Source organism: Bos grunniens, chromosome 16 (genome assembly GCF_055505025.1).
Source record: "Bos grunniens cultivar Pamir isolate PY7600 chromosome 16, Bosgru_T2T1.0, whole genome shotgun sequence".
In the NCBI taxonomy this organism is placed as follows: Eukaryota; Metazoa; Chordata; class Mammalia; order Artiodactyla; family Bovidae; genus Bos; species Bos grunniens.
The window spans coordinates 35,835,401-35,860,784 of NC_141180.1; the positions used below are offsets into that span (position 1 = coordinate 35,835,401).

The window sequence follows — 25,384 nt, forward strand, 5'->3', positions numbered from 1 at the left end:
TTTTTGAATTTATTTTTAATTGAAAGATAATTGCTTTACAGTGTCGTGTTGCCATACAACAATGTGAATCAGCCATAAATATACACATGTCCCCTCCCTCCTGAACCTCCCTCCCACCTCTACCCCCATCCCACCCCTCTAGGTCATCACAGAGCAGCAGGTTGAGCTCCCTGTGCTATACAGCAGCTTCCCACCAGCTATCTGTTCCATACACGGTAGTGATATGTTTCTACGATACTCTCCAAATTCATCCCACCCCCTCCTTCCCCTGCTGTGTCCACAAGCCTGTTCTCTATGTCTGCATCTCTATCCCAGCCTTGCGAATAGGTTAATCAGGTAGAGGGTATAAAGAAAAGGGAACTCTCTTGCACTGTTGGTGGGAATGTAAATTGATACAGCCACTATAGAGAACAATATGGAGATATCTTTAAAAAATTGGAATAAAACTACTATCAGTTCAGTTCATTCACTCAGTGATGTTTGACTCTTTGCGATCCCATGGACTACAGCACACCAGGCCTCCCTGTCCATCACCAACTCCCGGAGTTTACTCAAACTCATGTCCATCGAGTCAGTGATGTCATCCAACCATCTCATCCTGTTTTCCCCTTCTTCTCCTGCCTTCAATCTTTCCCAGCCTCAGGGTCTTTTCCAATGAGTCACTTCTTCACATCAGGTGGCCAAAGTATTGGAGTTTCAGCTTCAGCATCAGTTCTTCCAATGAATATTTAGGACTGATTTCCTTTAGGATTGACTGGTTGGATCTCCTTGCAGTCCAAGGGACTCTCAAGAGTCTTCTCCAACACAACAGTTCAATTCTTTGGCACTCAGCTTTCTTTATAGTCCAACTCTCACATCCATACATGACTACTGGAAAAACCACCGCTTTGACTAGACGGACCTTTGTTGGCAAAGTAATGTTTCTGCTTTTTAATATGCTGTCCAGGTTTGTCAGAGCTCTTCTTCCAAGGAGCAGGTACCTTTTAATTTCATGGCTGCAGTCACCATCTGCAGTAGTTTTGGAGCGCCAGAAAATAAAGTCTCTCACTGTTTCCATTGTTTCACCATCTATTTGCCATGCAGTGATGGGACTGGATGCCATGATCTTAATTTTTTGAATGTTGAATTTTAAGCCAGGTTTTTCACTCTTCTCTTTCACTTACATCAAAAGGCCCTTCGGTTCCTCTTTGCTTTCTGCCATAAGGGTGGTATCATCTGCATATCTGAGGTTATTGATATTTTCTCCCTGCACTTGCAATCCCACTACTGGGCATATACCCTGAGAAAAACATTATTGACAAAGACACATGTACCCCAGTGTTCACTGTAGCACTATTAACAATAGCCAGAAAATGGAAGCAACCTAGATGTCCATCGAGAGATGAATGGATAAAGAAATTGTGATACATACATACAAAGGAATATTACTAGACATTTTATACCAACCCCCTGATTTAAAAAAAAATCCAAGAGTGCCTGATGTCACATAGTAGTTAAAGGCAGATTTGTGAGACCAAGTGGAGAAGAGAACAGAAACATTCTTCTGCTGGGTGAATGTTTACTATGATCCAATCTTATGAATACCCATTTGCCCTCAGCTTCTAAGCTGAGTCAAGGCTGAGCCATACGGTTTTGTATGCACACACATTTCCTTATCTGCTCAATTGTTTTTTTAAAGGGCTGCTTTAAAAATCAACACACGAGCAGTATTCTTGCTATGATAGATTTAGTCTTTTAGTCCCCTTGCTCCTTTACTTGCTTCTGCAAAGGAAATCACAATACCACAGAGGTTAGAACGGAAGGGACTTGGCTCATCAAGGACCTCCCTGCCCCCCACTATTACAAATGAAGGAACTCAGACAGGTATAAATGGTTTGCTCATTGGCACAGGGCTAGTTACCAGCAGAGCTGGTTCCAGGATCCAGATTGATATCAGTTAAGTGATATGCCTGACCCTTCCACTCACAGGAAATTACTGCTCTGGGTCGGGCCGGATTCTAGGGCATTCATCATGATGTGGGCGGGGACACCACCCAGAAGGAGGAGAGCACGTGACTGCCTGCAAACATGCTGCCTGATTGCCATCCACACCGCCCACCATCCTACTCCAGCCAGCTGCCCCCTCCAAGACATGAGCTATTTGGGCTGCGGGGTTTTGAGCAGCCACATAGAAAACCCCATTTCACCAGACGGCGGCAGACCTAGGAGTGGTGAGATGGGTGTCAGCTTATAGTTGTGAACAGGGCTGGGAAACTCTGATCTCCTGACCCTCTTAACACCCTGCACCCCTAAGCCAAAACGACTTTCTACTATTCAGCCTGAAAGGAAAATCTTGTCACATATCCTGCTGGCCTCATGCCGTGAGTGTGGACAGGGAGGAGCCACAACTCTGTCAGCAGAACCCCAGCTGCTGTGACTTGGATCTTTGCCACCGGTGGCCTGTGCTGATGGCCCTGGTGGGTGTGTTTATTTTGCCTGGCTGGGGAGAAACCCCACTGGAGGCACTTCCGGGTTGATGCTGGCTTCAAACCTTTTTTTTTTTTTGGTAACTAAGAAGTGGTAAAGATAAAGTTAAGTGAATCTTCAGGTTAATGAATTAAGCCCGATAAAGAATGCCGATTCTCTATCACTGAGTTTCCTGCTATTGTAATATACAAAGACAGCAGATTCTGTTGTGGATGGTGGCTCTGGGGTAAACAAAGCCTGGGATTTTTTCCATCCCTGAGGACAAAGAACTTTTCAGGAGCATCTCTGGCCTCTGGGGAGCTGAACTGCTGAGCTGCCAGGATTGATGGATGAGTGGCATTTCTCTGCCCACTGACCCCATGGACTCTGTGCAGGAATTATTATTGGAGCTGCTGGCTCTATCTTAGGATGGACAGCCCAGGGAAAGCAGGCCGTACATAAATACAAATGTCATTTTGTGAAGACAAAATCCACACTACATGTGAAATAATTCTACGGTCAGAAGTGAGAACTATAAACTTCATTTTTATCCAGGAAATAAAGCTGGATGTGATTATGTTTTGCTCTTTGAGATGTCCCATTTATTTTTCTTTTTAAATTTTTTGAGTTCTCTATTTTTTTTTTAATTTTTTATTGAGGTGTAGTTGATTTATAATGTTATATTAATTTTGTGTATACAGCAAAATGAATCTGTTATACTATATATGCATGCATGCCTGCTTAGTCGCTCAGTCGTGTCTGACTTTTTGGAGTCCTATGAACTGTAGCCTGCCAGGCTCCTCTGTCCATGAAATTCTCCAGGCAAGAATACTGGAGTGGGTTGCCATGCCCTTCTCCAGGGGAATCTTCCTGACCCAGGGATCAAATCCTGTCTCTTATGTCTTCTGCATTGGCAGGTGGGTTTTTTACCACTGGCGCTACCTGGGAAGCCCTATACTATATATATATATATATATCCGCTCTTTGTTATACTCTTTTCCCATATAGGTCATTACGTAGTATTGAGTAGAACTCCCTGTGCTGTACAGTAGGTCCTTATTAGTTATCTGTTTTATGTTATGGCACCCCACTCCAGTACTCTTGCCTGGAAAATCCCATGGACGGAGGAGCCTGGTAGGCTGCAGTCCATGGGATCGCGAAGAGTTGGACACGACTGAGCGACTTCACTTTCACTTTTCACTTTGATGCATTGGAGAGGGAAATGGCAACCCACTCCAGTATTCTTGCCTGGAGAATCCCAGGGATAGGGGAGCCTGGTGGGCTGCCGTCTATGGGGTCGCACAGAGTCGGACACGACTGAAGTGACTTAGCATCAGCAGCAGCAGTGTGTATGTGTCAATCCCAATCTCGAAATTTATCCCTCCCCTCCTACTCCCAACTGCCCCATAACCATAAGTTTATTTTCTACATGTGTAGCTCTATTTTTGTTTTGTAGATAAGTTCATTTGTAACCTGTTTTTAGATTTCAAATATGAGTGATATCATGTGATACTTGTCTTTTTCTGTCTGACTTACTTAGTATGATAATCTCTGGGTCCATCCATGGTGCTGTAAATGACATTATTTCATTATTTTTTATGGATGAATAATATTCCATTGCATACATGTACCACATCTTCTGTATCCATTTCTCTATGGACATTTAGGTTGCTTCCATGTCCTGGCTATTGTAAATAGTGCTGCAGTGAATACTGGGGTGCATGATTCTTTTCAAATTATTATTTTCTCTGAATAAATGCCCAGGTGTGGGATTGCTAGGTCATATGGTAGCTCTATTTTTAGTTTTTTAAGGAACCTCCATACTGTTCTCTGCAGAGGGTGCACCAATTTACATTCCCACCAAAGTGGGAGGGCTCCTCTTTCTCTACATTCTCTCCAGCATTTGTAGATTTTTTGAGGATGGCCATTCTGACCAGTGTGAGGTGAGGCCTCATTCAAGTTTTGATTTGCATTTCTCTAATAATTAGTGATGCTGAGCATCTTTTCATATGCTTTTTAACCATCTGTATGTCTTCTTTGGAAAAATGTCTGTTTAGATTTTCCACCAGGGCTTGACAGAAGAAAATGGTTTCAGCCTCCACCTGCCTTTCTAGGAGTATGGTTGGTGGAGCAGGAGGGAAGGGACAGAGGAGGCCCCTGGAGTGCGTTTGCAGTGTGGGCTGGTCTTTTAAGGGCCAGACAGCCTCTCCAAGCTCCTCCTCTCAGTCACCTGCCTACATCCTGTGGCCTTCAGAGCAGCTGCCTCTCCTGGTCTTCCCCTTGGCTAGCCTGACTGACCTCAGTCCTTTATGCCCCGGCCTTCAGCCTCTACAATTGATACACATTTATTTTGCTGTATGATGGAGGACTCTTATCTGGAGATTGAGTTCATTCTGGTGGAGGGAAGTTCCTTCTGTTATCCCTAAGTCAATGATGCACTTCTGTAAGTCTCAGACTTTTCTCATATTAACAGAACAGTACCACATCCCCTCACCTGTCTCCCAAGACCCCTATATGTGGGTCAAGAAACAGTTAGAACCAGACATGGAACAACAGACTGGTTCATAACGGGGAAAGGAGTATGACAAGGCTGTATATCATCACCCTGCTTATTTACCTTATTTTCAGAGTACACCATATGTAATGCAGGGCCTGATGAATCACAAGCTGGAATCCAGATTGCCAGGAGAAATATCAACAACCTCAGATATGCAGATGACATTACCCTGACAGTAGAAAGTGAAAAGAAATTAAAGAGCCTCTTGATGAAGATGAAAGAGGAGAGTGAATAACCTGGTTTAAAACTCAACATTCAAAAAACTAAGATCATGTCATCTGGTCCCATCCCTTCATGGCACATAGACAGGAAAAAAGTGGAAACAGTGACAGATTTTCTTTTCTTGGGCTCCAAAATCACTGCAGATGGTGACTGCAGCCATAACATTAAAAGACACTTGCTCCTTGGAAGGAAAGCTATGACAAACCTAGACAGTCCATTAAAAGGCAAAGACATTACTTTGCCAACAAAGGTACATTTACTCAAAGCTGTGGTTTTCCAGTAGTCATAAAGAAGGTTGAGCACTGAAGAATTGATGCTTTCGAATTGTGGTGCCAGAGAAGACTCTTGAGAGTCCCTTGGAGATCAAACCAGTCTATCTTCTAGGAAATCAACTCTGAATATTCACTGGAAGGACTGATGATAAGGCTGAAGCTCTAATACTTTGACCACCAGACATGAAGAACTGACTCACTGGAAAAGACCCTGATGCTGGGAAAGACTGAAAGCAAAAGGAGAAAAGGAAGACCAAGGATGACATGGTTAGATAGCATCACCAACTCAATGGACATGAATTTGAGCAAACTCTGGGAGGTAATGAAGGATAGGGGGGCTGGCATGCTGTAGTCTACCGGGTCGCAAAGAGTCAGACATGACTTAATGAACTGAACAACAACAGCAATCCGCTTGGATGACCGGGATAGGTTTCTCTGTTAGGAAGGGAGGTGCAGACTGATTAACACAAATATTCAGTATACTCAGTGTGGCGCAATGGGAAATAGATAAATGGTTTTTGTCTTCGTACTTGGAATACAGCTTCTAAAACCCTTGGCATCTCTGGAATGATGACTCTTTTGAATGAGATGACCCTTGGCTGGAAGCCCTCAGGTTGGGGGCTGGTTGTCAGCATGATCAAGACATGATTAGACAGTTAAACTTTCAGCAGCACCCACGAACTCTCAAGCGTACACATGCACTCACCAGCTTCTAGCAAGGAAAGAGGGACTGGAGATTGAGTTAGTCACCAATGGCCAAAGATTTCATAAGTCATCCATTTGTACTGAAACCACCATAAAACCCTTCAATGATAGAGTTTGGGAGCCTCAGGGTGGGTGAACACGTCCAGGTTCTGGGAGGGTGGTACTCCCAGAAAGGGCACAGAAGCTCCCCATCTTTCCAACAGGCTTTGTCTTGTGTATGTGTCTCTTCCATCTGGCTATCCCTGAGCTGCATCTTTTATCATAAAAACAGTAATAATAAGTAAAGTTCTTTCCTCAGCTCTTTGAGGACTTCCCAGATGGCACAGTGGTAAAGAATCTGCCTGCCAATACAGGAGCCACAGGAGATGCTGGTTCGATCCCTGGGTTGGAAAGATACCTGGAGGAGGAAATGACAACCCATTCCAGTATTCTTGCTAGGGTAATCCCATGGGACTGATGCTTTTGAACTGTGGTGTTGGAGAAGACTCTTGAGAGTCCCTTGGACTGCAAGGAGATCAAATCAGTTAATCTTAAAGGAAATCAGCCCTGAATATTCATTGGAAGGACTGATGCTGAAGCTCTGATATTTTGGCCACCTGATGTAAAGAACTGACTCACTGGAAAATACCCTGATGCTAGGCAAGATTGAAGGCAGGAGAAGAAGGAGATGACAGAGGATGAGATGGCTGGATGGCATGACCAACTCATTGGACATGAGTTTGAGCAAACTCTGGGAGTTGGTGATTGACAGGGAAGCCTGGCCTGCTGCAGTCCATGGGGTTGCAAAGAGTTGGACACGACAGAGCAACTGAACTGAACTGAATCCCAGGGACAGAGGAGCCTTGTGGGCTACAGTCCATGGGGTCACAAATAGTTGGACACAACTGAGCATGCACAATTCTTTGAGGTATTCTAGCAAATTGTCAGGAGAAGGCAATGGTGACCCACTCCAGTACTCCAGACCCAACTGAGGGACTTCACTTTGACTTTTCATTTTCATGTATTGAAGAAGGAAATGGCAACCAATTCCAGTGTTCTCGCCTGGAGAATCCCAGGGATGGATGGGCCTGGTGGGCTGTCGTCTATGCAGTCGCACAGAGTCAACACGACTGAAGTGACTTGGCAGCAGCAGCAGCAAATTGTCAAACCTGAGAAGGGTTTGGATAAATCATAGGGGAACCCCTGGCTTATCTGCTCATCTGTCAGAAGGATGAGTGGCCTGGGGACATGAGATTGGCAACCGGAGTGAGGATAGTCCTGTGGGACCAAGACCTTAACTGTGGGCCTGACAGGTAAGGTCAGAATTGAACTGAACTCTTGGACACCCAGTTGGTGTTGGTGCAGGAGAAAACCCACACATTTGATGTCAGAGGTGGTGAGAATAAAGATAGTTCACTTGGCAATTATATTCTGGTGTATGTATATATTTAATACAAAGAAATTATAAGTATTACTTATAAGAAATTTATATTTATTCTGGTTTAGTCACTGAAATTTATTTATTTCCAGTCCCATCACTTCATGGCAAATAGATGGGGAAACAATGGAAAGAGTGACAGACTTTATTTTCTTAGGCTCCAAAATCACTGCAAATGGTGACTAGAGCCATGAAATTAAAAGACGCTTGTTCCCTGAAAGAAAAACTATGACAAACATAGACAGTATATTAAAGAGCAGAGATATTATTTTGCCAACAAAGATCCATCTAGTCAAAGCTATGGTTTTTCCAGTAGTCATGTATGGATGTGAGAGCTGGACCATAAAGAAAGCTGAGTGCCGAAGAATTGATGCTTTTCAACTGTGGTGTTGGAGAAGACTCTTGAGAGTCCCTTGGACAGCAAGAAGATTCAACCACTCAATCCTAAAGGAAATCAACCCTGAATATTCACTGGAAGGACTGATGTTGAAGCTGAAGCTCCAATACTTTGGCCACCTGACGCAAAGAGCAAACTCATTTAAAAAGATCTGGATGCTTGGAAAGATTAAAGGCAGTAGAAAAAGGGGACGACAGAGGATAAGACTGTTGATGGCATCACTGACTCAATGGACATGAGTTTGAACAAGTTCCAGGAGATGGCGAAAGACAGGGAAGCCTGACATGCTACAGTCCGTGGGTTCACGAAGAGTCGGACATAACTAAGCAATTGAACAATTTATTTTATGTAAGTTATATTAACATGCATCAATCTAGAAAACTAGTTTCTTTTCTTTTTAGAATTTTATAGTTTTAAATTAATTTATTTATTTATTTTAGATGGGCTCTGGGCCAGCCTGACATAGACCCACACACCCAGTGTGACTGGGCAGGAAGAGAGGGGTGGTCCCTCAGCCTGAGAAAGGCACAGAAGTGACTTCGAGGACTGGTAGGCAAGAGGAAACCTCACATTTGGTCAGTGAGAACAAAGAGCATACCATTTGACAACCGGAGGCCCCAACAGATTGTAGGCATCAATCACAGGGCCACAGGATTGGAGGGCAGAGCCCAAGACCTGGTGGACAAGTGACTCTCAGGAGCAGCCAGGGCAGAGGGCCATGGACCAGTTGTGCCATCCTTCTGTGACACTCAGATACTGTGTAAACCTCCCCTGAATCCTGGTCCCACCCAGGATAAGGAAAGAAGATGGGATGGAGTGGGAAGCACCTCAAGTTGACCAGTCCAATACCACCGTCTTCAGGCAGAATCCCTTCTCCAGGAAACCTCAGTGTTGGCTCTCAAGGCCTCTGACTGGTTGGGTGGGGCCCAATCGCATCATCAGGGATCCTCTCATTTCCTCAAATTCAGTGATGGCAGACACTGACCACATCTACAGGATACTTTCAAGGTAACACCCCAGTTGGTGTTTGATTAGATACCTGGACTGGACAGCCTGCTCAGGCTGACACAATCACTCAGGCTCTTTTTGCATATCCAAGTTTGTGATTCTGTTTGAATTCACACTTGAGACAAATATAATGTATAATCACATGTCCTGATGCTTTTAGTGGGGCACACTGCGACTCTTGGGTGAGGCAAACCCCCACTCTGTCCACTCCCACTTTTGGGGGGGGGGCCTGGCTCCCCATTTTCTCTTGTCAGGCAGGAGAAGGGGCAGCAGCTTCACGTGTGCCCTCCTTCCCCAGACGCAGAAAGGTTCTATTTTGTTGCAGTTGTTGTTATTTAGTCGCTCAGTCATGTCCGACTCTTTGCAACCCCATGGACTAAAGCCCAACAGGCTCCTTTGTCCATGGAATTTTCCAGGCAAGAATACTGGAATGGGTTCCCATTTTCCTCTCCAGGGAAGAGAGAAATATAATTCACAAACCGTAGAATTCACACTTTTAAAATATATAATTCAGTGGCTTGTAGTATATTTACAGAGCTGTGCAAATATCATTACAATCTAATTTGAGAGCAGTTTCATCACCCCCTGAAGAAACTGCCCCCATTAGCAGTCATTCCTTGTCTCTCCCTGACTCCTCCAGCCCAAGGCAACAATTAATCTTTCTGTCTCTGTGGATTTGCCTGTTCTGGACGTTTAGTATAAATGCTCAGTCACTCGATTGTGTCTGACTCTGCAACACTTTGAACTGTAGCCTGCCAGGCTCCTCTGTTCATGGGATTTTTCAGGCAAGAATGCTGCAGTGGGTTACCACTTCCTCTTCTAGGGGATCTTCCCGACCCAGGGATCAAACCCATGTCTCCTGTGTCTCAGGCATTGCAGGCAGATTCTTTACTGCTGAGCCATCGGGGAAGCCCTTTGTGTAAACAGAATCATCCAATAGGTGGTTTCCTGTATCTGCTTCTTTAACGTCACAGGATGTTTTCCAAGTTCATCCACATTGTAGCCTGTATCCAAACTCCATTTCTTCTTCTGGCTAAATATATTCCATTGTACAGACACAGCGCACATTCCTCATCTGTTCACCAGTCGATGGACATTTGGATTGTTTCTGCCTTCTGTCTGATTGGAATAACGCTGCTGTGAACATTTACATGCCAGCGTTTGTGAGGACATATGTTTTCATTTCTCTCGGGTGTCCTCCTCGGAGTGGAACCACACGGTCATATGGTAACTCTATATTTAACCTCTTCAGGAAGCGCCTGACTGTTTTCCGCCGCAGTGGCTCCATTTTTACCTCCCCACCAGCAGGGTACGGGCTCCAGTTACTCCACATCCCCACCAGCCTGGGTTTTTCCATCTTTTTGATGATAGCCATCCTGTGGGTGTGCCTTAGCTTGTTTGTGTTTTTGTATGGCCTATAAGCTAAGAATAGTTTTTCTATTTTTAAAGGGTTATAACACACACAGAGAGGAAGAAAATGTGACAGAGATGGTATGTGACCCCCAAAGCCTTAATTAACCATTTACTGTCTGCCCCTGTCTCCTTGACCATCCTTGCAGACTTCTCACCTGCAGGAAAAAAATGCTAACAAAACTACATGTTTCTGCTCAGCGGTCTCCCACATGTGAATGCTGGCATTTTCCTTTTATACCTGAGAGATGCCTTCTCTCCTTCCTTTTTTAAAATATGTACATTTTATTTTTTTAATTAAAACTTTTTAAAATTGTATTTATTTTTAGTTGCACTGGGTCTTCATCACGGCACACAGGCTTAGTTCCCCCACAGCATGTGGGATCTTAGTTCTCCAACCAGGAATCAAACCCATATCCCCTGCATTGGAAAGTGGCTTCTTAACCACTAGGCCACCAGGGAAATCCCTCTTCTTCCTTAAGACCTGAGGACAATCTCATTTTCTTTGGGAAAGTTTCCGGGTTGTCTTCACACTCCCGTTTGCCTTTCCGTGTATTTGGCAAACACCTCCTCTGGCAGGATGCTGACCCTCAGTACACTGTTTATGTTTTTTTACCATCTGAGACCCTTGAGGGCAGAGGTCAGGGTTGGTGTGTTGATTCTCATCTTTCTTTCCAAGCCGAGTGCTGAGCACAGCATTTGCTTATTGAAGGAGGGAAGGCAGGGAAGGACAAGATGAAACCCTTGTCCTCAGAAAGCAGAATGCTCATGGGGTAACGCACCTTGCACAGAAGACTGTGACAAGCTGCCAAGGCATTCGTGCCTCCTGCAGTGTTTTTTTAATTGAGGTTTTAAAAATTATTATTATTATCAAAATTTTCTTATTTTTTGGCCATACTGCACAGCATGTGGGATCTTAGTTCCCCAACCAGGGATCAGACTAGTGCCCCTTGCATTGGAAGTGCAGAGTCTTAACCACTGGACCACAGGGGAAGTCCCAGCAGTATTTGCTGACTGCCTCCTTGCGCCAGGCCCCATGCAGGCAGCAGCGGTACAACTGTAGAAAGGAAAGAAGCTTGTGTCCCCGTGGAACTGAACATGCCGGTTGCAGCCTCCGTCACGTGGACACATGGCCTCGGCTGGCAGGTAGTCTCCCCTCCCTCCAGCCAGGGGTCTCCAGGTGCTGGCTAAGCAGGTACCACCCATAACGATCCAGTTCTGGGGAAGTCACTACAGTTCTTTACCTGAACCTCGGGTTTCCTCTTTCTAGGCTCTTGATGGGCTGGCACCTCCCTCTTTGTGGCTCGGGAGGCTGTTTGACTCAATGAAACATGAGCAGAGGCAACGTGTGTCATTAGGGGGTAGGGGGACCTTGAAGGACCAGTGAACACTGTCCTGTTTCCTTCAGCGTCCTGCACTGACCATGGGAGCACACGGCCAGTAGAACCTCCTTCTGCCTAGATGACTCTGCAGATCAGAATTTTTCAGACCATGCTGGACATGTCTCATAGGACTTGGAGGTCGCACAGGACTATGGCCTGACCTAGCCTCTCCTATCTGACACAAACCCCACGACCGTGGGAGTTCCCCCACGGGAGGGTCTGGAGTGGCCCAGGTCATACAGGATGAGTGGGGCAGGGGCGGGCAGAGGGTCAGAGAGGACCAGAGGAAGGATGTGCTGCCCCTGGAAGGTTTCAGCTGAGATTGCTGCTCACAAAGACTCTGTTCCCCCTTCGCCACCAACACCTTGTTTTCCAGCCAGGATTAGAACCACTTTGCCAATGTCCCTCCCTTGGAAGAGATTCCATTAGTGCACATTTTATACTGCGTGGGTGAGTACACATAGATCCTTCCTTCTGCACCTTATTTTACTTCAGAGCAGATGCATCAGTAAAATATTTCTGCTCTCTTTGGCTCACAAAGTTATCCCATTCTGGCATGCAGGTCAAAGGAGAGATGAAACAGCAGGAGTGTTTGCAGCCAGCGTACAAGAGTCAGGACCTCCCTTACGGAACCGTGCTCTGGTCCAAAGCACCATCCATGAGTCTGGGTGATGGTGGCATGTGGTCTGTCTTATTTCTAAAATCAAGGACTCACTGATGAAGCTGGGCTGGAATTCTTTTTTTTTTTTTTTGATTGGAGGATAATTGCTTTACAATGCTGTGTTGGTTTCTGCCGTACAACAATGTGAGTTACTCATAAGTATATATATGTTCCCTCCCTCTTGAGCCTCCCTCCCACCTCTCTAGGTTGTCACAGAGCACTGGGTTAAGCTCCCTGTGTTATACAGCAGCTTTCCACCAGCTATTTATTTTACATATAGTAATGTATATGTTTCAATGCTACTCTCTCAATTTGTCCCACCTTCTTCTTGTCTCACTATGTCCACAAGTCTGTTTTCTAACTTATGCATTTCTATTGCTGTCCTGCAAATAGATTCATCAGCACCATTTTTTTTCTAGATTCCATATATATGTGCTGTTGTTGTTGCTGGTTAGTCACTAAGACATGTCCAACTCTTTGCGACCCCAGGGACAGCAGCACTCCAGGCTTCCCTGCCCTTCACTGTCTCTCAGATCTTGCCCAAGATCATGTCCAGTCAGTCAGTGATGTATCCCAACCATCTCATCCTCTGTCTCCCCCTTCTCCTCCTGCCTTCAATCTTTCCCAACATCAGGGTCTTTTCCAGTGAGTCGACTCTTCACATCAGGTGGTCAAAGCATTGGAGCTTCAGCTTCAGCGTGATAGGGGATATGAATATGTGCATTAATACATCATATTTGTTTTTCTCTTCCTGACTTACTTAACTCTGTATAACAGGCTCTCAGTTCATCCACCTTGCCACAACTGACTGAGATTCGGGCTGAAATTCTTAACTGAAGTTTGAAAAGCATTCCGTGTTTGCTTTCTGGTTGCAGGTCATACACCACTGTCTTCTGTCACTTTCATGAGTCTTGTTATTTAGAAATAATGACATGAATGATTTTAGTGCTGGGAAGCGTTAATTTACCAAAACAGTGTCCGCATGCAAGTGTTGATGGGATTTCAGGAAAACACCATCACAGCATCACTCCCTGCTCATCCAGGAAAACTACCATCACTCCTTTTCTCACGGGCTGCAGGATCTATCAGAGAAGCATCCAGTGAGGGTCCCCGGCAAGTTGCCCGCTGCCAGAGCCAGATTGTTTTTCTTTAGTGACAAGGGAGGGGAGGAACAATGGTGCCCTTTACTCACCAGTGACTAAATAACAACCTTCTGGGCCAAGAAGCCCAGGTGCAGGTGTTTTCTCTGCAGGGAGTGTGCTAGCTGAGTTTTACGGGCTGCAAACTCCTATCAGAAGTTGATAAGAGAACTTCTGGGCCATTGGTTCTCCGCTGATTGGACATGAATTTCCTAAGCCCCAAGTGTGAAACAGCTGAGGATGAATCATCCCATGAGCCACGTTCTGCACAAAAAAATCTATCTATTGCCAACAAAGGTCCATCTAGTCAAAGCTATGGTTTTCCCAGTGGTCATGTATGGACGTGAGAGTTGGGCCATAAAGAAAGCTGAACAATAATGAACTGATGCTTTCGAACTATGCTGCTGGAGAAGACTCTTCTGAGTCCCTTGGACTGCAAGAAGATCAAACCAGTCAATCATAAGGAAATCAACTCTGAGTATTCATTGGAAGGACTGATGCTGAAGCTGAAGCTTCAATACTTTGGCCACATGATGCGACAAACTGACTCATTGGAAAAGACCCTGATGCTGGGAAAGATTGAAGGCAGGAGAAGAAGAGAACGACAGAGGATGAGATGGTTGGATGGCATCACCAACTCAATGGCCATGAATTTGAGCAAACTCTGGGAGATAGTGGAGGACAGGGAAGCCTGATATTCTGCAGTTCATGGGGTCAAAAAGAGTCAGACATGACTTGTTGACTGAATAGCAACAGCAACTGGTATAAACGCACACACACACACACACACACGCATGCACACCTTTAACCTGGTAATCAGGGCCCCCGAGGAAGTGGTGAAATCAGACAGAGTGTGTGCCACCCCCTATCCCAACTCAAGTTACAATCAGAAAGTGAGATCTGATAGAAGGGAGGGAAGAGGGAAGCCCCAAGGGATTCATCAGAAGGAGCCAACATGTGGAGGGGATACGATAGGAATCGTCAACAGATGTGTAGCTGTGATTCTGTGTGTACATCCCAGGAGTTAAGTGCCAGGGGCGTGAGCCACCTCCAGGTACCCTCTCCACAGCCTCCCTGCTGCTCCTGTCATCTGGGCCCTTCAGAGGTGCCCCTCTTACAGGACAAGCTCCCTTACCGGGGTGGTGGGTCTCCTGGTTACACAATCTCACACAGCCATGGCTTTTCAGAGTTAGGATACAAAGGTGCGTGTCTGAGAGCAGAGATTCCAATGCTTTGGAGCTGCCAAAGTTCTGAATGTTTTATAAGTCATACTTCACGGCCATTCATCTTCTGTCCCAGGAACACCAAGTTCTTCGAGGTCGGTGTCTGAGCCTCACTCCTCAGGGGGCTCCCCGTGTACCCACAAACCATACGTTCAACATTCTCTGACTCTGTGTCTCTGTCTCTCTGTCTGTCTGTCTCTCTGACAGAACTGCCACCAGCTGATCAGAGTCTGTGCCTCCATTCCTTTTTCTTTTTGAGGGCCAGTCTTCATGGAAAGAAATAAAATTTAAAGCTCTTTAAAATACCTGGGATACCACCCTCTTCAGGGACTTGATATAATTACTGTGTGTGATGAGTTAGCAGGAATGTAACAGGTGAAGTTGAGTAGGTGGCGGCACTCGCTGGTAAGTTCAGAGGGGCTCTCCAGCCTCAGGCTCTGCTACCCCAGCGCAAGGTGTGGGGGTCCTGGCTGATTCCTCTGCAACCTCTGAGCTGTAGGCAGGTGGTACTGCCTTCAAATGCCTCCTGTGGGCCTTCCCACCTCATGTCTGAGCTGTCTCCACCTTACCTGGTCTCCACTGGCCCCTTCCAGAAGTCAGGATAGAATACTGCAGTGGAAGTGGGGGGATCAGGTTCTGTGAGCAGTAACACCAATGGGGTCAGTAGGTAGTCTTAAAATGGGTGAGAGAAAGAGAGGGAGGGAGGGGCGAGTGAAGAGGAAGAGCAAGGGAAGGAGAGGAAGAAAAGAAAGGAAGGGAGGGGAAAAGGAAGAGAGGGTGTGAGGAAGAGAGAAAGAGAGAGAGGTAGGGAGGGAAGGAGGGGGAAGAAAGAAAAAAAGAAAGAAGGAAAGGAAGGAAGGAAGGAAGGGTCTGGCACTCTTCCCAGGCATTTCACCCACAAACTGGTTTAGGCCAGTGGGACGAGGTGTTCTACAGAGCAAAGATCATGTGATCACACAGTGTGAACAAACAGATGGTGTATCATTAACAAAATGCAAGGCTGCGTTTCACCATCTCTGCAGGGTGTCAGTGACCCAGGCAATTTAATTAAAAACATAAAAAAATAAAATAAAAAGTAACAAAGGCCAAAGTTTCATCCTGTTCAGACTCAACCTTGCCAACCACGTGGAGTGGCTGTCTGTCATGCAGGCCTGCACATCCGGCCCTCTGTGAAAGGTGGCCAGTCTGCCTTGTCCCGTCCATGGCATCCAATCTTTGTTCTAGCTCAGAGCAGAGCGAGGGGCTCCAGGACAGGGACTTGTCCCCTACTTTCTCCTGGAGAGTCAGAATGGCAAGCTGCAGAGAGGATCAGGCGGTGCATGTGGTGAACCTTGAGTCCACACAGCAGGTGTCACCTTGGTACTGGGATGCAGGCTCCAGGTGGGCTGGGAGGGCTCAACCAAGAGTTGGCATCCAATGCCCAACTCTGCCGTAGACAGCCTAAGGTGATGATGTCAGGGCTGTGTACCTGGGGCTCCACCATCCCCCAGTGGTGGGCATCTTATTGAAGCAAGCCTCGGTGTTCTCCCCTGCAGCATCATGGCAGGGTTCTTTCTTGGGAGAATCCATGAGGAGAGCAGAAAAAGGCCCAGGACTGTGCCTGGAATGGTGGCTATACTGAATCTGGCTCCTTGCACGGAGGTTGCCTTAACCACCAGGGTCAAGTTGAGCCAGGACACGCCGGCCTCACAGGTGGGTGGGGCTCTGTGGGTAGCATCAGCAAAGAAAGGGAGGGCTTCCCTGGTGGCTCAGTGGTAAAGAATCTGCCTGCCAGTGCAGAAGATATGCGTTTGATCCCTGGTCTGGGAAGATACCACATGCCACTGAGCAACTATGCCTGTGAGCCACAACTACTAAGCCTGTGCTCTAGAGCCCAGGAGCCACAACTACTGAAGCCCTCATGCCTAGAGCCCCGGCTCTGCAGCAGGAGAAGATGCTGCCATGAGAAAAGCCTGCACACCACAACTAGAGCGTAGCCCCCACTCACTGCAACTAGAGAAAAGCCCATGCAGGAACAGAGATCCAGCACAGCCAAAAATAATAAAACAGAAGGGAAGGGACAGACAGGGACAGGGAGGGAGGAAAGAGCAGCCAGGAGTTCCCTGGAGCCAGCTGGCGGTGGCACGGTGTGGAGCTCTAGCAGGCTTGCAAAGGCACCAGCGGGCACAAAGTTGTGTGGCTCCAGGACTTGTCTCCAGGCAGAGGTGCTGCTGGAGCTCTTTTTTGGGAACCTGATGTGATGGATGCTTGTTTTCAAAGGCTCCTTTGCAGTCATGGGGAACTCCTGTCCAGCAGTGGTGTCAGGCTGCACCAAGGCAAAAGAGCCTCAGAGCAGAGACAGGGAGAGGTTGAAGGGAGCTAGGGACAGGATAGGAATCTATGAGCAAGGACGTAGAGGTTTTTAGAAGGGCATATAATTGTGGGCCTCTGAGAATGCAAATGAAAGAATTCCTGTTCATCCTAAGTCCAGATCCAAAGAGTTTGGAGGGCTTGTTTGTATGTCAGCACCTATGGAGAGCAGTTGTTGTTTAGTCGCCAAGTGGTGTCCCTCTCTTTTGCAACCCCATGGACTGGAGCCTGCCAGGCTCCTCTGTCTATGTGATTTCCCAGGCAAGAATGCTGGAGTGGCCATTTCCTTCTCTGGGGGATCTTCCCGACTGAGGGATTGAATCTGCATCTCGTGCATTAGCAGGCGATTCTTTACCACTGAGCCACCAGGGAAGCCATGGAGAGCAATAGCTTTCTAGAAATTCTCAATAAAATGTAACGTGGATAAACCTTTTAGCCCAGGGATGCATCTAGAAAAAGCACAAATCTAAGGTCACGAGGCTGTCAAGAGAAGCACTCATTTGTTACACTCAAGCTCTTTTTGAACAGATGGCAGAGAGCATCAGACAACACAACCTATACAATGAACTATTCTGAACCAGGTTCGCCACCTCTCCCCTCAAATTTGTTCGTCATTTACTCTGAGCACACAATACATTCTCTGCTCTAGATGCTGAGCTGGCCAATCGGACCCTGAAGGTCTCTGGGCTCTGCATTGTTTAAACTGAATGACTGAAAGAATCCAGTCACACAGAGAGCTGAGGGGGAGCCTTTAGGGAAGAAGGAATAGCTTGTGCAAAGGCCCTGAGGTGGAAATGAGCCTGACACGTTTCTGGAAAGCCAATGTAGCTGGAGGTTGTGAAGCAGGAGTGCCAACACCAGATACAAGGGATGTGAGGAGATGGGAAGGGGCCAGGTCACAGAGGACCTTTAGGGTTAGATGAAGGGTCTGACTTTTACTCCCAGTATGTGGAATAGCCATCAGAAGGGAGTCTGATCCATTTTATCCTTTATTTTTTCTGTCTTTATAGAATTTATTACAATACTGCTTCTGTTTTATATATATATTTGTTTGTTTGTTTGTTTGTTTTTGGGTTTTGGTCCTGAGGCACATGGGAGGGATCAAGCCTGAACCCCCTGCCTTGGAAGATGAAGTCTTAACCACTGGACCACCAGGGAAGTCCCTCGGTTTACACTTTAAGAGCGTATCCTGGGTACTGGTGAAGATGGAGTCTGAGTGTTGGTGGCAGATGTGGTGAAGCAAGGAAGAGATTATTACAGAATCCTGGCTTCAGGGACCTCCCTGGTGGTCCAGTGGCTAAGACTCCACACTCTCAGTGCAGGGGCCCCAGGTTTACTCCGTGGTCAGGGATCTAGATCCCACATGCTGAAACTAAGAGTTCACACGCCACAACTAAAAATCCTGAATGCGGAAACGAAGACTTGATGCAGCCAAATAAATAAATAAATATTAAAAAAAAAAAGAAGAAGAAGAATCTTGGCTCCCGCTGGAGTGCAGGCAAGGAGGTCCACAGATGTGGGTGACTGGGAAACGCTTCAGACTAACAGGACTCTATTGAGGGTTGGAAGTTGAAAATGAAAAGATCATTTCTGTCCTCACAACATGACTGTGAATTCAGAGTGTGGTACATGGGAAAGTGGCGATTCCTGCCGTGGGAAGTTCATTTACTTCTGGGTTTTTGTTTTCGTTTGCTTTTGTTTTTTAGGGAAGATTGAGAAAGGATGCTCTGTTGGAAGGGAGGGAGAGTTCGAAGTAGAGAACTGTGGTTCTCAAATATTAGGGTGAGTCAGAATCACAGGAGTGAGTGGAGTGAGTGAAAGTCGCTCAGTCGTGTCTGACTCTTTGCGACCTCATGGACTATACAGTCCATGGAATTTTCCAGGCCAGAATACTGGAGTGGGTAGCCTTTTCCTTCTCCAGGGTATCTTCCCAACCCAGGAATCAAATCCAGGTCACCTGCATTGTGGGCGGATTCTTTACCAGCTGAGCCACACAGTCTGCCGTCCCACCTCCCCCCACCCTACCTCCCGCCAGCCCAAGTTCCTGATTCAGCAGGTCTGGGGCAGGGCCTGAGCATTTCTAACATGTTCTCAGGTGATGCTGAAGCTGGCTTCCTGGGCTCCTCTTGGAGAAGGAATGGAGTTGATTAAGGAGAGTGCAGGAGGCATGCTTGAATACTGGGAAAGCAGTGTGGTGTGTGCTAAGTTGCTTCAGTTGTGTCTGACCCTTTGCTACTCTATGGACTGTTGCCCACCAGGCTCCTCTGTCCATGGGATTCTCTAGACAAGAATACTGGAGTGGGTTGCTATGCCCTCCTCCAGGGGATCTTCCAAACCAAGGGACAGAACCCGAGTCCCTATGTCTCCTGCATTGGCAGGTGGGTTCTTTACCATTAGTGCCACCTGGGAAAGCAGACCCAGGGGCATTTCTAGACAGAATGAGTGCCCATCGGAGATGTGTAGCCACTGGGACTCTGTAGATGACACAGCACTGGGGGTCCATGCAAAACCCAACTGACCTTTAATAGCAGATCCAAGTGCAGAGAGAAAGCTTGGTTTGGCTCTACATTGAAAGAAGGTCAAACAACTGTACACTCACTCACAAGTTTTAAGTTGTAATAAAAAATGTTTAGAACAGAATCCCCTTGGCATTATTATCTAAATAAACTTTATACTTAACTTTGGGATTATAGAACTATTCCACTTTGGAAAACAATTTAGTGATTACCTCAAAACTGAAAATATACATTATCCTAAAACCCACACACAACAGTACAGTAAGCCCCCTACATATGAACCCCCAAGTTGCCAACTTTCAAAGATGTGAACATACATTCCATCAATGTCAGATGTGAGGGACATTGCAGCTTGCCCTCCAACCCCTACTGCTGACAATCCTTCAGCTCTACCATCTCCCACCTCCCCTCCCTCCTCCAGTCAGTAACACTTTTGCCTGGTGACTTGATGCCAGCCCCTGTGTGCCAGCTGTTGGACTGTACTACTCTATACCTTTTCAAGGTACTATACTGTAAGATTAAAACAATGGATATTTTTGTTTGTTGGTTTGTTTTTTGTGTATTATTTGTGTGAAAATTATTATAAACCTACTACAGTACAGTACCTAAGAGAAGCAGAAGATATTAAGAAGAGGTGGCAAGAATACACAAAAGAACTATACAGAAAAGATCTTAGTGACCCAGACAACCACAATGGTGGTTATCAGATCACACAATGGTGCGATCACTCACCTAGAGTCAGACATCCTGGATTGCAAAGTCAGGTGGGCCCTAGGAAGCATCACTATGAACTAAGCTAGTGGAGGTGAGTTGAATTACAGTTGTAATTGCAGTTGAGCAATTTTAAATCCTAAAAGATGATGCTGTGAAAGTGCTGCACTCAATATGCCAGCAAATTTGGAAAACTCAGCAGTGGCCACAGGACTGGAAAAGGTCAGTTTTCATTCCAATCCCAAAGAAAGACAATGCCAAAGAATGTTCAAACTACCACACAGTTGCACTCATCTCACATGCTAGTAAAATAACACTCAAAATTCTCCAAGTGAGGCTTCAATGGTATGTGAACCAAGAACCAGATGTTCAAGCTGGATTTAGAAAAGGCAGAGGAACCAGAGATTAAATTGTCAACATCTGCTGGATCATCAAATAAGCAAGACAGTTCCAGAAAAACATCTACTTCTGCTTCATTGACTAGGCCAAAGCCTTTGATTGTGTGAATCACAACAAAATGTGGAAAATTCTTCAAGAGATGGGAATACCAGACCACCTGACCTGCCTCCTGAGAAATCTGCATGAAGGTCAAGAAGAAACAGTTAGAACCGGACACGGAACAACAGACTGATTCCAAATTGGGAAAGGAGTGCGTCAACGCTATATATTTTCACCTTGCTTATTTAACTTATATGCAGAGTACATCATGCAAAATACCAGGCTGGATGAAGCACATGCTAGAGTCAAGATTGCTGGGAGAAATACCAATAACCTCAGATATGCAGGTGACACTACCCTTATGGCAGAAAGCAGAGAGGAACTGAAGAGCCTCTTGATGAAAGTGAAAGAGGAGAGTGAAAAAGCTGGCTTAAAACTCAACATTCAAAAAATGAAGATCATGGCATCCAGTCCCATCACTTCATGGCAAATAGATGGGGAAACAATGGAAACAATAACAGACTCTTTTCTTGGGCTCCAAAATCACTGCAGGTGGTGACTGCAGCCATGAAATTAAAAGACACTTGCTCCTTGGAAGAAAAGCTATGACAAACCTAGACAGCATATTAAAAAGCAGAGACATTACTTTGCTGACAGAGGTCCATATAGTCAAATTTATGGTTTTTCCAGTAGTCATGTATGGATGTGAGAGTTGGACCACAAAGAAAACTGAATGCCAAAGAACTGATGCTTTTGAACTGTGGTGTTGGAGAAGACTCTTGAGAGTCCCTTGGACTGCAAGGAGATCAAACCAGTCAATCCTAAAGAAAATCAGTCCTGAATATTCATTAGAAGGACTAATGCTGAAGCTGAAGCTCTAATACTTTGGCTACCTGATATAAAGAAGTAACTCATTGGTAAAGACCCTCATGCTGGGAAAGATTGAAGGCAGGAGGAGAAGGGGATGACAGAGGGTGAGATGGTTGGATGGCATCACTGAATGGAGGGACATGAGTTTGAGCAAGCTTTGGGGGTTGGTGATGGACAGGGCAGCCTGGCATGCTGCAGACCATGGGGTCGCAGAGTTGGACACGACTGAGCAATTGAACTGAACTGAACGGTACAGTACTCTATAGACAGTTGTTTTAGTTGGGTACCTTGGCTAACTTACAAACAAATTGGACTAAGGAACACGATCTCGGATCGGAGCTCACTCATAGGTAGGGGACATATTATAATCATTGCTTCTTTTTGTTTTTTTAAACAGAAACTTCTTTGTTGTAATAAATTCAATAAACAGTTTAAAACTGGTCTAAATAAAACAAATCTTAAAAAAATATACAACTCAGTGGTCTTGAACATATTCACAGTTTGTGTAACCATTACTTCTTAATACTCTTCAAAAGATCAGTGCATGTGATAGGTTCGTATGAAAGAGTACAATGCATGTCAGTGAGAACAAATCAAATCTGTTCTCTTCCTCCTTAATGTAGATATTTGATTTTTATCAAATGCCTTTATGCATGTTGGATTGATTATATACTTTTTCACTTAGTTTAAATTCTGTTAATCTCTCATTGAGATGAATTATATGAATTCAATTCTAATGGGAAGGAATTCTTTTACATATGATAAGCTTGGTCATGACACCCTAATATAAATAAAACCTCTAATTCAAAAAACAAAACAAAATGCTTAAGAGTTGTATATTTTGCTTTTTAAAAAATAATTTTTATTTATTTGGCTGTGCTGGGTCTTAGTTGTGGCATGTGCGATCTAGTTCCCTGCTGTTGCTGCTGCTAAGTCACTTCGGTCATGTCCGACTCTGTGTGACCGCATAGACAGCAGCCCACCAGGCTCCCCCATCCCTGGGATTCTCCAGGCAAGAACACTGGAGTGGGTTGCCATTTCCTTCTCCAATGCATGAAAGTGAAAAGTGAAAGTGAAGTTGCTCAGTTGTGTCCGACCCTCAGTGACCCCATGGACTACAGCCTACCAGGTTCCTCTGTCCATGGGACTTTCCAGGCAGGAGTACTGGAGTGGGGTGCCATTGCTTGACCAGGATTCAAATCTGAGTCCCCCACATTTAGAACACAAGAGTCTGAGCCACTGGACCACCAAGGAAGTCCCAAGTCTTTGCTTTTTTTTTAGGTTATAAGACTTCCTTCTATGTTCTGTTTTTAAAAAATTTGAAATATAATTTATATATGAAAAATGTGCAGATTTTAAGGGTATAGTTTGATGAGATTTGGAAAATGTTAACACCCTTGGAACCACTATTCCATTCAAAAAATTTGTTTCCATTTCCCCAGAAAGTCCCTTGTATCTTCTTCCAACCAATAATCTCTCCCTGCCAAAGGCTGCCACTCTTCTTTCTTCTCTCTCCATAAATTAGTTTTGCCTGTTTTAGAATTCCTTATCAATGGAATCATACAATGTTTACTTTTTTGTAGACAGTTTTTTAAAAATTATCGTTCAGCATAAAGTTTTTGAGTTTCACCCATGGTATTGAGAGTATTCACAGTAATGTATTTGTTTTTCTTGTGGAATACCTGGTGGCTTACATGGTAAAGCATCTGCCTGCAATGCGGGAGACCTGGGTTCGATTCCTGGGTCGGGAAGATCCCCTGGAGAAGGAAATGGCAACCCACTCCAGCACCCTTGCCTGGAAAATCCCATGGACGGAGGAATCTGATAGGCTACAGTCCATGGGGTCGCACAGAGTCGGACACGACTGAGCGACTTCACTTCATAAGGGGACAACAGAGGACAAGATGGTTGGATGGAATCACTGACTCAGTGAATGTGAATTTAAGCGAACTCTAGAACATGATAAAGAACAGGGAAGCCTGGCATGCTGCAATTCAGAGAGTCGAAAACACTACTTAGCGACTGAACAGTAACAATATGATGCTTTGGTTACTCATTTATTTGTTGATGAATATTTAGTTTGCTTCCAGTTTGAGTTTATTACAAATGATACTATGGTAGATATTCTTTTTTGTGTACCTTATTGTTTTTTAAAATATAAATACATTTGTCTCTAATGTATTTATGATAGTTTATTATTTAGTTTTGTAGGCTTTTACAAAACCATTTTTCTTTAGAAATGGCATTATGTTTCAGTAGGTCTTCTGGGACTTATTTTTCCCTTAGAATTTTGTCTCTAGGGTTAATCTATCATATGACAGGCAACTGGTTTTTTAACATAGCTCTTACAGGTAGCCGGCGTGCTAAATTATCTTACTATTTTAAAATATCTATTTATCTATCTTTTGGGTTTTATTTATAGAAAATCATATAATCTGCAAATAATAACTGTCCTGATTCTTCCTCTCTAATGTTTATGCCTTGAATTTATTTTTCTTATTATATCCTCTAGAATGCCAGTAAATTTAGAGAAAGAGCAGTAAATAGTGACATTTGTGATTTGCTCTTGACTTTAAAAAAAATACTTTGAACATTTCTATAGTGTTTATTTATATTCTCTGTATCAGGCTGCAGAAGTTTTATCCTAATCCTAGTTTACTAAAGTCTTTTCTTTATCAAAATAATTAGATAATTTTATTAATTTTTTTTTGCATCCATTGAGTTTACCCAATTTTTTTTTCATTCATTCAACTACTAAGAGTTAGCCAGACTCAAGGTGATGGGCACAGTCCTCCAGACTACCGAGTTGGCCTGAGACTTCTGACACCAGTCTCAAGTTGAGGGGTCTCCAAGGCCACCTCTGCTCAGAGCATCTGGCTACAAATTCAGGGACCTGGACTCTCTCAGGGTCACTAGAATAATTCATCAGGCTCAGGGACATGCTATATGTAACAGTTACAGTCTTATTATAGTAAAAGGATATAAAACAGAGCCAGACAAGGGAAGAGATACAGAAGGCAGAATATGAAATAGGGAGGGTTTCAGACACAAAGCTTCTGTGTCCTCAGGGATGCACAGCCCTTTCCGCGTCAGTGCATGGCAATACACAGAGTGTTGTCAACCCACGCAGCTCCCCTAAGCTTTGCTGTCCATATTTCTTTTCCCAGTTTTATTTATTTATTTTTGGTTGTGCTGGGTCTTTGTTGCTGTGCAGGCCCTCCCTAGTTGCAGCGAGTAGGGGCCATTCTCCACTTGTAGTGCATGGCTTCTCGTTGTGGCTTCTCTTATTGCAGAGGATAGGCTCTAGGGGTTTAGCAGGGATTTAGCATAAGGGGTTTAGCAGTTGCAACACGTAGGTTCAGTAGTTGTGGGTCCTGGGCTGTAGGACAACAGGCTCAAATTTGTAGCACAAATCTGGCTTAGTTGCTCCACCGCATGTGGAATTTTCCTGGATCAGGGGTCAAACCTGTGTCTCCTGCACTGGCAGGCAGACTTTTCACCACCGAGCCATCAGGGAAGTTCTGCTGATTAAATTATTGCCCATGTGGTTAGCTTCCATTTCCAACGACTTTCTCCCTCTCCTGAGGTCAGGCTGGATTCAAGTGCCCCAAAGCCCCAACTCTCTAACCACCTGGTTGGTCTTTCTGGTGCAGCCAGTCCCC

General features: G+C 45.0%; 1 long non-coding RNA gene across 6 annotated transcripts in view; it reads right to left on the reverse strand.

Annotated features, from left to right (window-relative positions):
- LOC147356581 (uncharacterized) overlaps positions 1 to 15,738 on the reverse strand; it is a 50,911-nt gene extending 35,173 nt beyond the window's left edge. For all 6 annotated transcript variants that reach the window (XR_015143346.1, XR_015143342.1, XR_015143344.1 and 3 more), the window contains exon 1: positions 15,408 to 15,738. This is a non-coding gene — a long non-coding RNA (uncharacterized LOC147356581). The remainder of the gene's footprint in view (positions 1 to 15,407) is intronic.
- Positions 15,739 to 25,384: the final 9,646 nt, after the last annotated feature.